Source organism: Vombatus ursinus, unplaced genomic scaffold (genome assembly GCF_900497805.2).
Source record: "Vombatus ursinus unplaced genomic scaffold, bare-nosed wombat genome assembly UNPS02009062.1, whole genome shotgun sequence".
NCBI classification, from domain to species: Eukaryota; Metazoa; Chordata; class Mammalia; order Diprotodontia; family Vombatidae; genus Vombatus; species Vombatus ursinus.
Window position 1 is genome coordinate 8,818,782 of NW_020948840.1, and position 15,183 is coordinate 8,833,964.

General features: G+C 36.2%; 1 pseudogene; it reads left to right on the plus strand.

Annotated features, from left to right (window-relative positions):
- Positions 1-3,365: 3,365 nt before the first annotated feature.
- Positions 3,366-12,045, plus strand: LOC114034625 (annotated as a pseudogene).
- Positions 12,046-15,183: the final 3,138 nt, after the last annotated feature.

The following is a 15,183-nucleotide window of genomic DNA, read 5'->3' on the forward strand; positions in this document are numbered from 1 at the left end:
CTTTTTGCACTGGGGAGGGAGAATTTTTAAATAAACAGACCATGAATAGCCTCTCCTTGAAAGAGAGAGAGGTCCATCCAACTGTATTTCCCTTGGTAATGAATATAAGCATTCTGTATGCATCATTATTAAGTTTTTCCACTAATACACAAATACTAAAGCAATAAAAGTAGTTTCAATTGAAACAGTAGTATCTCAGGAAATAATTTTCATAAAAGGAAGATAAAGTCATGGAGGGTCAAAATTCAGAAATATAGATTTTTTTTAAAATAATTTTTATGGAAACATTCAATTGGAATAGGGAATTGTAAACTCCAGGTTGGATTACTTGAATATGCTGACAGACTTGTGCTTTGGAGACTTGAAATTCCCATATTTTGAGGGATCTCTGAGGTTTATAACTGCTAGTTAGCAGCATAGTAGATGTCAGAGCATATGAGGATGAAGGAGGGATCAGATGGATGTTGCCCAATGAAAAGAAGCAGAGGTGAACCCCCACCCTGCCCCAAATGTCCTTTTCAGAGCCTATATTGAGTAACTTTATGTAAAAGTATGTAAAATTAATGAGGAGTAGGAGGATTCTGGGAAGGTGGAGGATTAGGTCAAAAACTTTCGGCTCTCCAAATTTCCTCCACAACAACAAAAAAAGACGGAACATTATTCTCAGAAAAGCAAAAATAAACACAGCATAAAGCAGTTGTCCTCCAAAGACAATTTGAGAAGACCCTAGAAGACCCAACCTCCAGGTGTGGAGGTTTGGCCTGAGTGAAATGCAAACAACTCCAGGCTGACTCTGCAGAATCAACATACAACAAGCCCTTGGGACAGCTGGTTGAGAGGCAGCCTCAGCCTTAGAAACTTTCATCTTGAAGACAGTGTGGGGGTCTGACACCTGAGTAGGAAAAGTTTGAAGGACATTTCATTGTCAAGGGACACCAAGCACAACTGTGCTGACCAGATGCAACCTGGGCTGTGGCTTCAGGGAGAAGAAGCTAGGACACACCTGGTGAGTGCAGTAGTGAGGAGCAAGGACCTTGTTGGTTGTGGGCACTTGTAGGAGAGGAGAGTCCCTGATTTCAGTTCTGGGGCAGGGAGAATAGCAGTGTTTTGCAGCCACCAGAGGGACAACAGGGAGCAAGATCATTTGTGGGATCATACAACTGGTGGCCCTAGTTGTGGCTTAGGAATGGAAAGGAGAGTCCAAGGCTGGGTCCTGAAACAGACCTCAGAAAATAACAGTAAGAGGTTTGAGGCATCATTCCCTATATCTGGGGACTACAATTTGATTACACAAATGGCTGCTAAAAAAAAACACAAAAATAAATAAATAAAAAGAATGAGCAAAGTAGAAAGAATTCAATCTTGGATAGTTACTATGGGGTTAGAGAAGATCTGAGTTCATATTAAGAGGAAGTGAATGGAGCTAAAAAAAAAGCCATTCCCTTTTCAATGAGAAATGCCACATGGTACCAAACACACACACAAAAAGTTCTTTGAAGAAGTTGAAAAGGACTTTAAAAATAAAATGAGGGAGATGAAGTAAAAATTAGAAAAAAGAGCAAACAAAGAAAATTATGAAAAAAAGCCAATAAAATGGAAATAGAGAATCAAAAAACTTAAAGACGAAAATAATTCCTTGAAAACTAGAATTAAACAACAGAAGCTAGTGAAGTTCTAATACACTAAAAAATCATAAAACAGAATCAAAAGAATGAAAAAAATAGAAGAGAAAGTGAAACATTTCATTAGAAAAATAACCAATCTGGAAAACAGATTGAGGAGAAATAATATAAGAATAGTCAGACTACCTGGAAATTACAATAAAAGAAGAATCTTAATATAATATTGTAAAAAAAAATCTGGGAAAATTTCCCTGAAGTTCTAGAACAAGAAGGCAAAGTAGAAAATAGAAAAAGATCCACCAATCACAACCTAAAAGAGATCCCAGGAAGAAAACTTATAGGAATATCATAGCCAAGTTTCAAAGCTCCCAAGTTAAGGAGAAAATATCAGAAGCAACAAGAAATAAAAATATCATGGAGCTGTAATAAGGATTACACAAGACCTAGCAGCTACTACATTGAAGGACCATAGATCATGAAATACTATATTCCTTAGAGTAAAAGAGCTGGGAATATAACCAAGAGTAATTTACCCAGCAAGTTTAAGTATAATCCTGCATGAAAAAAGGACATTTAATGAACTCAAAGTCTTTCAGGTTTTTGTGACAAAAAACCCTAGAACCTAAGGGAAAATTCAACATGTAATATCCAGGAGAAACATTAAAGACCAATTATAAGGGACACAATAAGGTCAGATCATTTACTTCATATGTGAAAATATCAGCAGTACTCTTATGATTGTCATCATTATTTGGGTAGTCTGAAAGAAACTACCTGGACTGAACTAAGTATGATGGGGCAATTAAAAAAAACTGTAGAGATGAAAATGAGTGACTGTCTGATACAAATGAGGCATAAAAGGGAAAACTGATACAAAAGAAGCTAGTAGGGAGGGAGGGTGAGTAGTGCTGGAACATTGCTCTCATCAGGAATGGATTAAAGAGGGAACAACATATATATCTAGAAGGGTATAGCAATCTTCTAAATTCAGAAAGAAAGAAGAGGCCAAAGGGTTAGGGAGGGAGGAGAGGATACGAGAGGGACTCTTGCAGGGTGGGTAGGTTAAGGAATGGGAGTGTAAGATAGAGGGTAGAAGTAAAGCAGAGTAGTAAGGAGTGATAGGGTAAACAGGGTGAGAAGGGCAATGAAGAAAAACAGGAAGAAGGAAAATACACAACAAGCAATTTTAGCTTAAAATGTGAATGGGAAAAATTTACCCACAAAACAAATGGATAGCAGATGAAAATTTTGAATTCAACAGTATGTTGCTTTTAGGAAACACTATAAAAATGAGAGATACACACAAAAATAAAATAAAGGGCAGGAGTAGAATTTAGTATGTAAAAAAAAAAGCAAGAGATGAGGCTGTAGAAAGATTTAGCAGATCCTCCAAAATTAGTCCACTTTCATGCAGACTGTCTTCAATATGAAGACAGATACATGGAGGAATAGTTATAATAGGATGAGAAATATAGTTTGGATTTTTTTTTAAAGTAACTGATTGCAGGGGCAGCTAGGTGGCCCAGAGCATAGAGCTCCAGCCTTGGAGTCAGGAGGATGTGGGTTCAAATCTGGTTTCAGACACTTGACACTTAACTAGCTGTGTGACCCTGGGCAAGTCACTTAACCCCAATTGCCTCACCAAAAAGCAAAAAAAAAAAAAAGTAAACGATTGCTACTCAGCACAGCAGCAGTCCTTCTTCCTCCACACCAGTCAACTATGACCCTGACTCTCCAGCAACCATGTTGAAGGGACCCACAGATGGCATTGATCTCGGCACCACTTACTCCTGCGTGGGAGTCTTCCAACATGGAAAAGTGGAGATCATTGCTAATGACCAAGGAAACTGGACCATCCCAAACTATATCACCTTCACCAACACAGAACATTTAATTGGTGATGCTGCAAAGAATCAAGTTGCAATGAACTCCACCAACACAGTTCTTGTTGCCAAACATCTGATTAGTTAAAGATTTGATGACATAGTTGTACGGTCACATATGAATCATTGGCCTTTCACAGTGATGAATGACACAGGCAGTCCTAAGGTCTAAGTGGAATACAAAGGGGAGACCAAAAGTTTCTATCCAGAAGAAGTATCTTCTATGGTCTTGATCAAGATGAAAGAAATTGCTGAAGCTTACCTGGGAAAGACTGTCACAAATGCTAAGGTCAAATTATCAGCCTATTTCAACAATTCCCAATGTCAGACCACCAAAGATGCTGGAACTATCACTGGGCTCAATGTGCTCTGAATCATCAATGAGCAAACTGCTGCTGCTATTGCTTATGACTTGGACAAAAAGGTTGGTCCTGAGAGAGATGTGTTGATCTTTGACCTTGGAGGTGGTACTTTTGATGTCTCCATTCTTACCATTGAAAATGGCATCTCTGGCTGGGAGCCAAGATGGCAGAGTAAAAGGGTAGATGCTCTCACCCTTCCCTACCAACCTCTAAAAACCCAGAAAATATCACCCCAGAAAAAAACCCTGGAACAGCAGAACCAGAAGATAGATGGGGAGCAGCAGTGTAGTAGCCCAAGTAGCTTGAGGGATTAATGGGAAAATGCCCTCTTACCCTGGGGAAAGGGGAGTAGTATGTAAAGGGAGGTATCCCAGACAGCTAGCAGAAAGACCCATTTTACCAAACCAGGAAGAGATTCTGGTGCATCAGCATTCTACAGCAAATGGGTCTCCCAGTGCCTCAGCAAAAATAAGGGAAGCAGCATTACAAAGGGCCCCAGTTGGATAAACACCCTGCAGCATTCATCTGAAAGGAGCTGAAGAAAGCAGTCTAGAATTGCCTGAAAGTTCCAGCCTTGCTGATTCCAGCCCAACACCAAGTAAACTGTCAGAACCTTACAGCCTCCAACTGCCAACCAGGAGAAGATCCTGAAACCCAGGTGGTAGAGCAGGCAAACACCAACACCTGGATCTCTGAGTGCCTCAGCAAAGGAGTCTCCCAGTACCTTAGCAGAACTAAGAAAGGCAGTACTGCAAGGGGCCCCAGGCAGATAAACACCCTGCAGCACCCATCTAAAAGGAGCTAAAGAAAGCTAAAGGAAAGGAAAAGCAGGCAACCTAGAACTGCTCAAAAGTTCCAGCCTTGCTGATTCCAGCCTAATACCAGGTAAGCTGCCAGAACTCTACATCCTCCAACTGCCAACATAAGAGAACCCAGCACACAAAGCCAGTGACCAAGACCTAGGCTCCCAATAAAAGAAGCTTGGGTCAGTGCCGTCTGCTTCCCAGCAGGAGAGCTCAATCTCTTTAAAGGTCAGGAAATAAAGATACACCATATGTAAAAAGAAAAGTATCATAGATTCTTATTATGAGAAGAGTGAAGATCAAGACAGAAATTCTGAAGAGGACAACATTGTCAACAAACTCACATCTGCAACATCAAAAGGGAATATGAACTGGTCTGAAGCATAAAGAGCCTTCTTAGAAGAGCTCAAGAAAGATTTTAAAAGTCAAATGAGAGAGGTAGAAGGGTCCTTAAAAAATACAATTGGTCAATTGGAAAAAAAAGTACACTGAAGAAAACAAATCCCTAAATAACACAAATGGCCAGCTGGAAAAAAAAATTCACTGAAGAAAACAAATCCTTTAAAAATATAATTGATCAATTAGAGAAGGAAGTACAAAAATTAACAGGAGAAAACAATTTGTTAAATATTAGAATTAGACAAATGGAAACTAATGACTCTATGAGAGAGCAAGAATCAGTCAAACAGAAACAAAAAATGAAAAAAAAAACGAAAACGTAAAATACCTCATGGGTAAAACAATTGACCTGTAAAATTGATCCAGGAGAGACAATTTAAAAAGTATAGGTCTACCTGAAAACCAGGATGAAAAAAAGAGCCTGGAGAGTATCTTTCAGGAAATCATAAAGGAAAACTGCCCTGAAGTCCTAGAACCAGAAGATAAAATAATCATAGAAAGAATCCACCGCTCACCACCTGAAAGATATCCCAAATTGAAAACACTAAGTAATATAATAGACAAATTCCAAAATTACCAGATCAAAGAGAAAATACTGCAAGCAGCCAGAAAGAAACAACTTAAATATCATAGAACCACAGTCAGGATTATACAAGACCTTGTAGCTTCTACATTAAAAGACCACAGGGCACACATGATATTCAATAAGGCAAAGGAGCTTGGATTGCAGCCAAGGATCAACTACCCAGCAAAAATGATCATGATCTTTCAGGGGATGAGAGGATATTCAATGAAATATAGGACTTCCAAACCTTCTTGATAAAAAGACCAGAGATCAACAGAAAACTTGATCTTCAAGTACAAGACTCAAGAGAGACATGAAAAAGTAAATACGACAGAAAGATACAATATATTGTTAATAAAGGCAAACTGTTTACATCCCTACAAGGGAAGATGACTCTTACAACTCTTGAGAATTGTGTTGTTATTACACCATGTTAAAGAAGCATGCATAAAGGGGGTGGATATAAGTTGACTTTGATGTAATGATAAAAAAAAATCTAATCAAGTGAGTTAAATGGATCCAAGTAAGTGGATTAGTCTGATCTAAGAAAATGTAGTAAGAAAGGAGGAGGCAGACAAGAGTAAATTACATTACAGGAAAAGACACAAAATCTATTACAGCAGGAGGAAAGAAGGGAGGGAGATGAGCATTGTTTGAACCTTACTCTCATCAGATTTGGCTCAAGAAGGGAATAACATAATCAGTTAGGTATAGAAATATAACTTGCTCTATAGTCAGTAGGAGGGAAAAGGGAAAACAAAAAGGAGGGGGATAGAAGGGAGGGAAGAAGTAGTAATGGTAAAGGAGAGGAAAAGGGAAAGGGCTAATAGAAGGGAGGAGGGACTGAGGGAGGCAGTGGTCAAAAGCAAAACACTCATGGGGGAAAGGAGAAAGGAGAAAGAAAAGCATAAAAAGGGGGAAAAAGGATGGAGAAAAATACACAAATAGACATCATAACTGTGAATGTGAATGGGATGAACTCTCCCATAAAATGGAAGCAGATAGCAGGATGGATCATAAACCACAATCCTACAATATGTTGTTTACAGGAAATACATTTGAAAAAGAGTGACACATACAGGGTAAAGGTAAAAGGCTGGAGCAGAATATATTATACTTCAGCTGAAGTAAAAAAAGCAGGGGTAGCAATGCTGATCTCAGACAAAGCAAAAGCAAAAATAGATCTTATCAAAAGAGATAAGGAAGTAAATTAGATCCTGCTGGAAGGCACCATAGACAATGAAGTAATATCATTACTATACATATATGAACCAAATGGTATAGCATCCAAATTCTTAGAGGAGAAATTCTGGGAGTTATAGGAAGAAATAGACAGCAAAACTATACTAGTGGGGGACCTCAACCTCCCCCTCTCTGAACTAGATAAATCTAACAACAAAATGAACAAGAAAGAACTTAAGGAGGTGAATAGAACATTAGGAAAGTTAGGTATGATAGACCTCTGAAGAAAACTGAATGGGAATTGAAAGGAATATACTTTTTTCTCCGTGGCACGTGACACATACACAAAAATTGACTATGTACTAGGGCATAAAAACCTCACAATCCAATGCAGAAAGGCAGAAATAATAAATGCATCCTTTTCAGATCATGATGCAATAAAAATTACATGTAACAAAGGGCCATGGAAAGACAGACTAAAAAATAATTGGAAACTAAATAATCTAATCCTAAAAAAATGATTGGGTCAAACAACAAATCATAGAAACAATCAATAATTTCATTCAAGAGAATGATAATAATGAGACAACATACCAAAACATGGGATTCAATGAAAGCAGTTCTTAGGGGAAGTTTTATATCTCTAAATGCTTACATCAATAAAATAGAAAAAGGGGAGATCAATGAATTGGTCATACAACTAAAAAAACTAGAAAAAGAACAAATTAAAAATCCTCAATTAAACACCCAATTAGAAATATTGAAAACCAAAGGAAAAATTAATAAAATTGAAATTAAGAAAACTATTGAACTAATAAATAAAACTAAGAACTGGTTTTATGAAAAAAAAAACCAATAAAATAGATAAACCTTTGGTTAATTTAATTAAAAAAGAAAGAAGAAAACCAAATTACTAGTATAAAGAATAAAAAGGGTGAAACTACCACCAAGGAAGAGGAAATTAAAACAATAATTAGAAATAATTTTGCCCAACTATATGCCAACAAATTTGACAATCTCAGTGAAATAGATATATATCTACAAAAACATAAATTGCCCAGATTAACAGAAGAGGAAGTAAAATACTTAAATAACCCCATTTCAGAAAAGAAATTGAACAAGCCATTGATGAACTCCCTAGGAAAAAGTCTCCAGGGCCAGATGAATTTACATGTGAATTCTATCAAACATTTAAAGAACAATTTATTCCAATACTATATAGACTATTTGGTAAAATAGGTGAAGAAGGAATCTTACCAAATTCTTTTTATGACACAAATGTGGTGCTGATACCTAAACCAGGAAGAGTCAAAACAGAGAAAGAAAATTATAGACCAATTTCTCTAATGAATATAGATGCAAAAATTTTTAACAAAATATTAGCAATAACTTACAGTAGCTTATCAAAAGAATAATACACTATGACCAGGTAGGATTTATACCAGAAATGCAAAGTTGGTTCAATATTAGGAAAACTATCAGCATAATTCATCAATCCACACCAAAACTAACAGAAACCACATGATCATCTCAATAGATGCAGAAAAAGCTTTTGACAAAATATAACACTCATTCCTATTAAAAACACTAGAAAGCATAGGTATAAATAGATAGGTAAATTCTTAAAATAGGTAAAATTCTTAAAATAATCTAAAACCTTCAACAAGCATAAAATGTAATGGGGTCATGCTAGAAGCATTTCCAATAAGATCAGGGGTGAAACAAAGATGTCCATTATCACCATTGTTATTTAATATTGTACTGGAAATGTTAGCTGTAGCAATAAGAGAAAAACAAAGAAATTGAAGGTATTAGAATAGGCAAAAAAGAAACAAAGCTATCACTCTTTGCAGATAATATGATGATATACTTAGAGAATCCTAGAGAATCAAGTAAAAAACTACTTGAAATAATAAACATTTTTAGCAAAGTTGCAGGCTATAAAATAAACCCACATAAATCATTGACATTTCTATATATTACCAACAAAGCCCAACAGCAAGAGATAGAAAGAGAAATTCCATTTAAACTTACTGTAGACATTATAAAATATTTAGTAGTCTACCTCCCAAAACAAACCCAGGAACTCTATGAACATGATTACAAAATCCTTTTCACACAAATAAAGTCAGATCTAAATAATTGGAAAAACATCAGTTGCTCATGGGTAGGCTGAGCTAATAAAATAAAAATGACAGTTCTACCAAAGCTAATTTACTTATCCAGTGCTATACCAATCAAACTACCAAAAAAGTATTTTATAGAGTTAGTGAAAATTATAACAAGATTCATTTGGAGGAACAAAATGTCCAGAATATCAAGGGAACTAATGAAAAGTAATGCAGGGGAAGGTGACGTAGCCATTCCAGATCTTAAATTGTATTATAAAGCAGCAATCATCAAAACTGCTTGGTACTGGCTAAGAAATAGAGTGGTGCATCAGTGGAATAGGTTAAATATGCAAGACACAGTAATCAATGACTATAGTAATCTATTATTTGATAAACCCAAAGACCCCAGCTTCTGGGATAAGAACCTACTCTTTGAAAAAAACTGTTGGGAAAACTAGAAAAGAGTATGGCAGAAACTAAGCATATAACCAAATCTCACACCATATACCAAAATAAAGTCAAAATGGGTTCATGATTTAGGTATAAAGGCTAATACTATAAGCAAACTGGGAGAGCAAGGAATAGTTTACCTAGCAGATCTATGGAGAACAGAAGAATTCATGACCAAACAGGAGATAGAGAACATTACAAAAAGCAAAATGGATAATTTTGATTACATTAAATTGAAAAGTTTTTGCACAAACAAAGCCAATGCAACTAAGATTAGAAGGAAGGTACAAATTGGGAAAGAATTTTTACAACCAGTCTCTCTGGTAAGGGCCTCATTTCTAAAATATATAGAGAATTAAGTCAAATTTATAAGAATACAAGCCATTCCCCAATTGATAAATGGTCCAAGGATATGAACAGGCAGTTCTCAGATGAAGAAATTAAATCCATCTATAGTCATATGAAAAGAATGCTCTAAATCACTTTTGATTAGAGAAATGCAAATCAAAACAACTCTGAGGCACCACATCACACCTATCATATTGGCCAACATGACAAAACAGGAAAATGATACGTTTTGGAGAAGATGTGGGAAAATTGGAACACTAATGCATTGTTAGTGGAGTTGTGAAGTGATCTAACCATTTTGGAGAGCAATTTGGAACTATGCCCAAAGGGCTATAAAACTGTGCATACCCTTTGACCCACCAATAGCACTTCTATGGCTCTATCCCAAAGAGAACATACAAAAGGGAAAGGGACCCACATGTACAAAATTATTCTTAACAGCTCTTTCTTGTGGTTCCAAAGAATTGGAATTGAGAGGATGACCATCAATTGGGGAATTGCTGAGCAAGTTGTGGTATATGACTGTAATGGAATACTATTGTGCTATAAGAAATGATGAACAGGCTTACTTCAGAAAAACCTAGAAAGACTTGTATGGTCTGATGCTGAGTGAGATGAGCAAAACCAGGAAAACATTGTACATAATAACAGCCACGTTGTACAATGGCTAGTAGCGATAAACTTCACTCTTCTCAGCAATACAAGGATCTAAGACATCTCCAGAGGCTTTGTGATGGAAAATGCTATACACATCCAAAGAAAAAACTGTGGAAGTTGAATTGCTATTTTTTTCTCTTCTGTTGAGTTTTGTTTCCTCTTTCTGATGGTTCCTCCTGTTGGTTTTAATTTTTACTTATAACATCACTAACGTGAAAATATGTTTAATAAGAATGTAAATGTATAGCCTATATCAAATTGTGTGTCTTCTTAGGGTGGGTAGTGGGGAGGAAAGGGAAGAAAAATTTTAAACTCAAAAGAATATGGAAGTGATTATTGATAAATCAAATTAATTTAATAAAAAAATAAAAGAAAATGGCATCTCTGAGGTCAAGTCCACAGCTGGGGCATCCACTTGGGTGGGGAGTACTTCGACAACCAAATAGTCAACTATTTCATTGCCGAGTTCAAGTGAAAGTGCAAGAAGGACAAGAAGGCTGTTTACCATCTGTGCATTGCTTGTGAACATGCAAAACATCCCCTCTCTTCTAGTACCCAGGCCAGTATTGAGACTGACTCCTTCTATGAAGGTATCGACTCCTATACATCTGTCACCTGAGCCCATTTTGAAGAGGTGAATGCTTATCTCTTCCATGTCACACTGGACCCTATGGAAAAGACCTTCAGAGATACCAAGCTAGATAAATCATTGATTCATGACATTGTCCTGGTGGGTGGTTCCACTTGCATTTCCCAAAATTCAGAGACTTCTGCAAGATTTCTTCAATGTCAAGCGGCTCAACAGGAGTATCAATCCTAATGAGGCTGTTGCCTCAGGTGCAGCTGTCCAGGCTGCAATTTTGTCTGGAGATAAATCTGAGAATATGCAGGACTTGCTGCTATTGGATGTCATTCCTCTTTCCTTTGGAACTGAAACTGCTGGTGGAGTTCTGACAATTCTAATCAAATGCAATACCACCATCCCCATTAAGCAGGCACATACCTTTACCACCATTCAGACAACCAGCCTGGTGTGCTTGTTCAGGTTTATGAAGGTGAGAGAGCAATGACAAAGAATAACAACCTGCTTGGCAAGTTTGAGCGCGCAGAAATCCCCCCAGCACCCAGGGGGGTTCCTCAGATTAAAGTAACATTTGACATTGATACAAATGTCATCCTCAATGTTTCTGCTGTGGATAAGAGCACAGGTGAGGAGAACAAAATCACCATCACCAATGATAAAGGTTGTTTCAGCAAAGAAGACATGGAGTGTGTGGTCCAGGAGGCTGAGAAATACAAGGCTGAGAATGAGAAGCAAAGAGACGAGGTGTCTTCCAAGAATTTTCTTGAATCTTATGCTTTCAACATGAAGGCTACTGTAGAGGATGAAAACCTACAAGGCAAAATTGGTGATAAAGACAAATAGAAGATCTTTGACAAATGTAATGAAATAATCAACTGGCTGGATAAGAACCAGACTACTGAGAAGGAAGAATTTGAGCATCAGCAGAAAGAATTGGAGAAGGTCTGCAATCCCATCATTTTTAAGCTGTACCAGAGTGCAGAGGGCATGCTAGGAGGCATGCCTGGTGGGTTCCCAGGGGGTGGAGCAGCCCCGTATAGAAGTATTTCTTTTGGACCTGACATTAAAGAAGTTGGCTAAACACACCAGAAGAAAGAACATTTCACACAGCTTTCCAAAAATTGAAGGACTGAAATTTGTAGCCAATGTGGTAGTGGTTTAAAAGTAACATTTAAGCTATTGTGTAAATCTGGGCATTCTGAATACTTGAATGGGTGCAGAGGGAGAGAACTGAACAACATTATACTTTATCAGTACTGCAAACAAGCGGAAATGCAATTCTTGCCCTGGAGAATACAATATTTAAAATTGGCACCATAAAAAAAGGTAAAGGATCAAGACTCATTTAAAGGGCTACCCTACAAGAGGCAGATCTTGATCACCCTAATAACATTCTTATTTTCCCTACCTCCTAAAATCATTAATGTATATTTTATATTCACTTATCTGTCAGCACTAGAATATAAGCTCCTTGACTATATAAGCAAGATTATTTTTGCTTTTTCTTTTCCCATTTTCTAGTATGATGAATGGTATAATCCCCCCACCCCTGCAAGGGATCTGTAGATTTCATCTTTATAAGAAACTCTATGTTAGGAATTTCTTGTACCAATACAAGTAGGCACCCTCACTGTAACGCACAGATTTAGATAATTACACTGAAAAAAGAGAGGTTAAGTGATTTAAACATGTCACACATGTTTATATGTGGTGGAGTTGAATCCAGATCTTCCCAACTCATAGTATATAGGCAATTAATAAATGCTTGTTAAATAAATGAGTGAAGAAATGAATTCTTTGTAGTTTATTTAGAAGTTTCATGAACACTCTTCATGAATTCTTTGTTTAAAAAGAGAGACTGAAAGTATACCAAATGACATCACAAAAAATAAATAATAATCTTAATAGACAATTGCTTCCCAGTATCACAGTCTGATCAGTCAGCTGTCTTTATTAAATCAGATTATCAACTTGTAGGAATGTAAAATTAACATTATGTTAACTGAAAAAAGTATATTATATATACTTATATATGCCACTAAAATAGTTTCAAACCAACTTATTTAACAAGCTATTGTCTCAAAAAATTGGAAATAATGAAAACATATTGACTCCATTTGTCTCTTTTTAAAGAAAAATTTGCCTGGTTAAAAAAAAACAAATTAATTCAGCCACCATTAGTTAAGTATCTGCCATCATCAAGGGACTTCACTAGATCCTGGATATCTAATGACAAATATGAAACAATCCCTGCTTCTATTCTACTGTAAGAGTGGTGAATCATATACCCAGAGTGGTAAAACCAAAATAACTTTAGAAAACTCTAGCAACGGCTAATATCAGGGGAGGTTTCTCAGAGGAGGTAGCATCTGAGTTGTTTAAGGAAAGATAAGTATTCAGGGAAGCTAAATTGAAGAGGAAAAGTATTGAAGACATAGCAGATGGCTTTTGTGAATGCACATAATCAGAAGATGTTTGGAGAACAGCTGGTAGTCCATTTTGACAGGTACATAAGAGTACAAAAAGAGAGGTAATGTGAAATACAGCTAGAAATAAAGGTCAGAACCAGGTTGTAGAAGGCATTTAGTGCTAGGCTGAAGAAATTGAATTTTATCTTATAGGGAAAATAGAACGTGAAAAGCTTTTGAACAAAGGGCTGTTGGGGTTAGACTGATTTTTTTTTTTTTGTAAATAGTATTTTATTTTTTCCAATGACATATAAAGATATTTTCCAAGATTCATTTTTAATATTTTGAGTCCCAAATTTTTCTCCTTCCTTCTCTCCCCTGTCACCTCCCCAAAATGGCAAACAGTCTGATACAGATTACACATGTGCAATCACATTAAACACATTTCCACATTAATCATGTGAAAGAATAAACAGAACAAAAGGGAAAAAAATCATGTAAAAAACAAAATGAAAGTAGTATGCTTCAATCTGCATTCAGATTCTATCAGTTCTTTCTTTGGATGTGGATATAATTTTCCATCATGAGTTTTTTGGAGTTGTCTTGGATCATTATATTGCTGAGAAGAGCTAAGTCTATCATAGCTGATCATCACACAATGTTGCTGTTATTGTATGTAATGTTCTTCTGGTTCTGCTTACTTCACTCAGAATCATTTCATGTAAGTCTTTCTAGTTTTTCTGAAACCTACCTGCTCATCATTTCTTCTAGCACTATAGTATTCTGTTACATTCACATACCACAACTTGTTCAGCCAGTCCTCAATTGATGGATATTCCCTCAATTTCCAAGTATTTGACATCACAGAAAGAGCTGATATTAATATTTTATACATGTAGTTCCTTTTTTCTTTTTAATGATCTCTTTGGGATACAGACCTAGTGGTGCTACTGCTAGATCAAAGGGCATGCACAGTTTTGATTGCCCTTTGGGCATAGTTCCAAATTGTTCTCCAGAATGGCTGGATCAGTTCACAATTTTATGAACTGTCATATTAGCCAGTCTGATATGCGTGAGGCAGTACCTCAGAATTGTTTTAATTTTCATTTCTCTAATCAATAGTGATTTAGAGCATTTTTTCATATGACTAGAGATAGATTTAATTTCTTCATAAGAAAACTGCCTGTTCACATCCTTTGACCATTTATTAATTAGAGAACAACTTGTAGTCTTATAAATTTGACTCAGTTCTCTACATATTTGAGAAATTAGGCCTTTATCAAAGATTCTTGCTGCAAAAAATTGTTTCCCAGCTTTCTGCTTTCTAATCTTGGTGGTGTTGGTTTTCTTTGTGCAAAAGATTTTTTTAAATTTAATATAATCAAATTTATCCTTTTGCATTTCATAATGCTCTCTATTTCTTGTTTTGTCATAAATTCTTCCCTTCTTTATTGAGCCTTGCAATCCTAATTTGCCTATAGTATAATCCTTTATGTCTAAATAATGTACTTATTTTGACCTTATCTTGGTTTATGGTGTGAGATGTTGGTCTATGCCTCATTTCTACCATACCATTTTCCAGTTTTCCTAGGAGTTTTTGTCAAATAGTGAGTTCTTATCCCAGAAACTGGGGTCTTTGGGTTTATCCAACAGTAGATACTATAATCATGTACATAGTATCTTCCACTGTTTCACCACTCTATTTTTAAGTCAGTAGCAAATAGTTTTGATGATTGCCACTTTATAATATAATGTTAGATCTGATACAGCTAGGCCATCTTCCTTTGCATTTTATTCATTAATTCCTTTG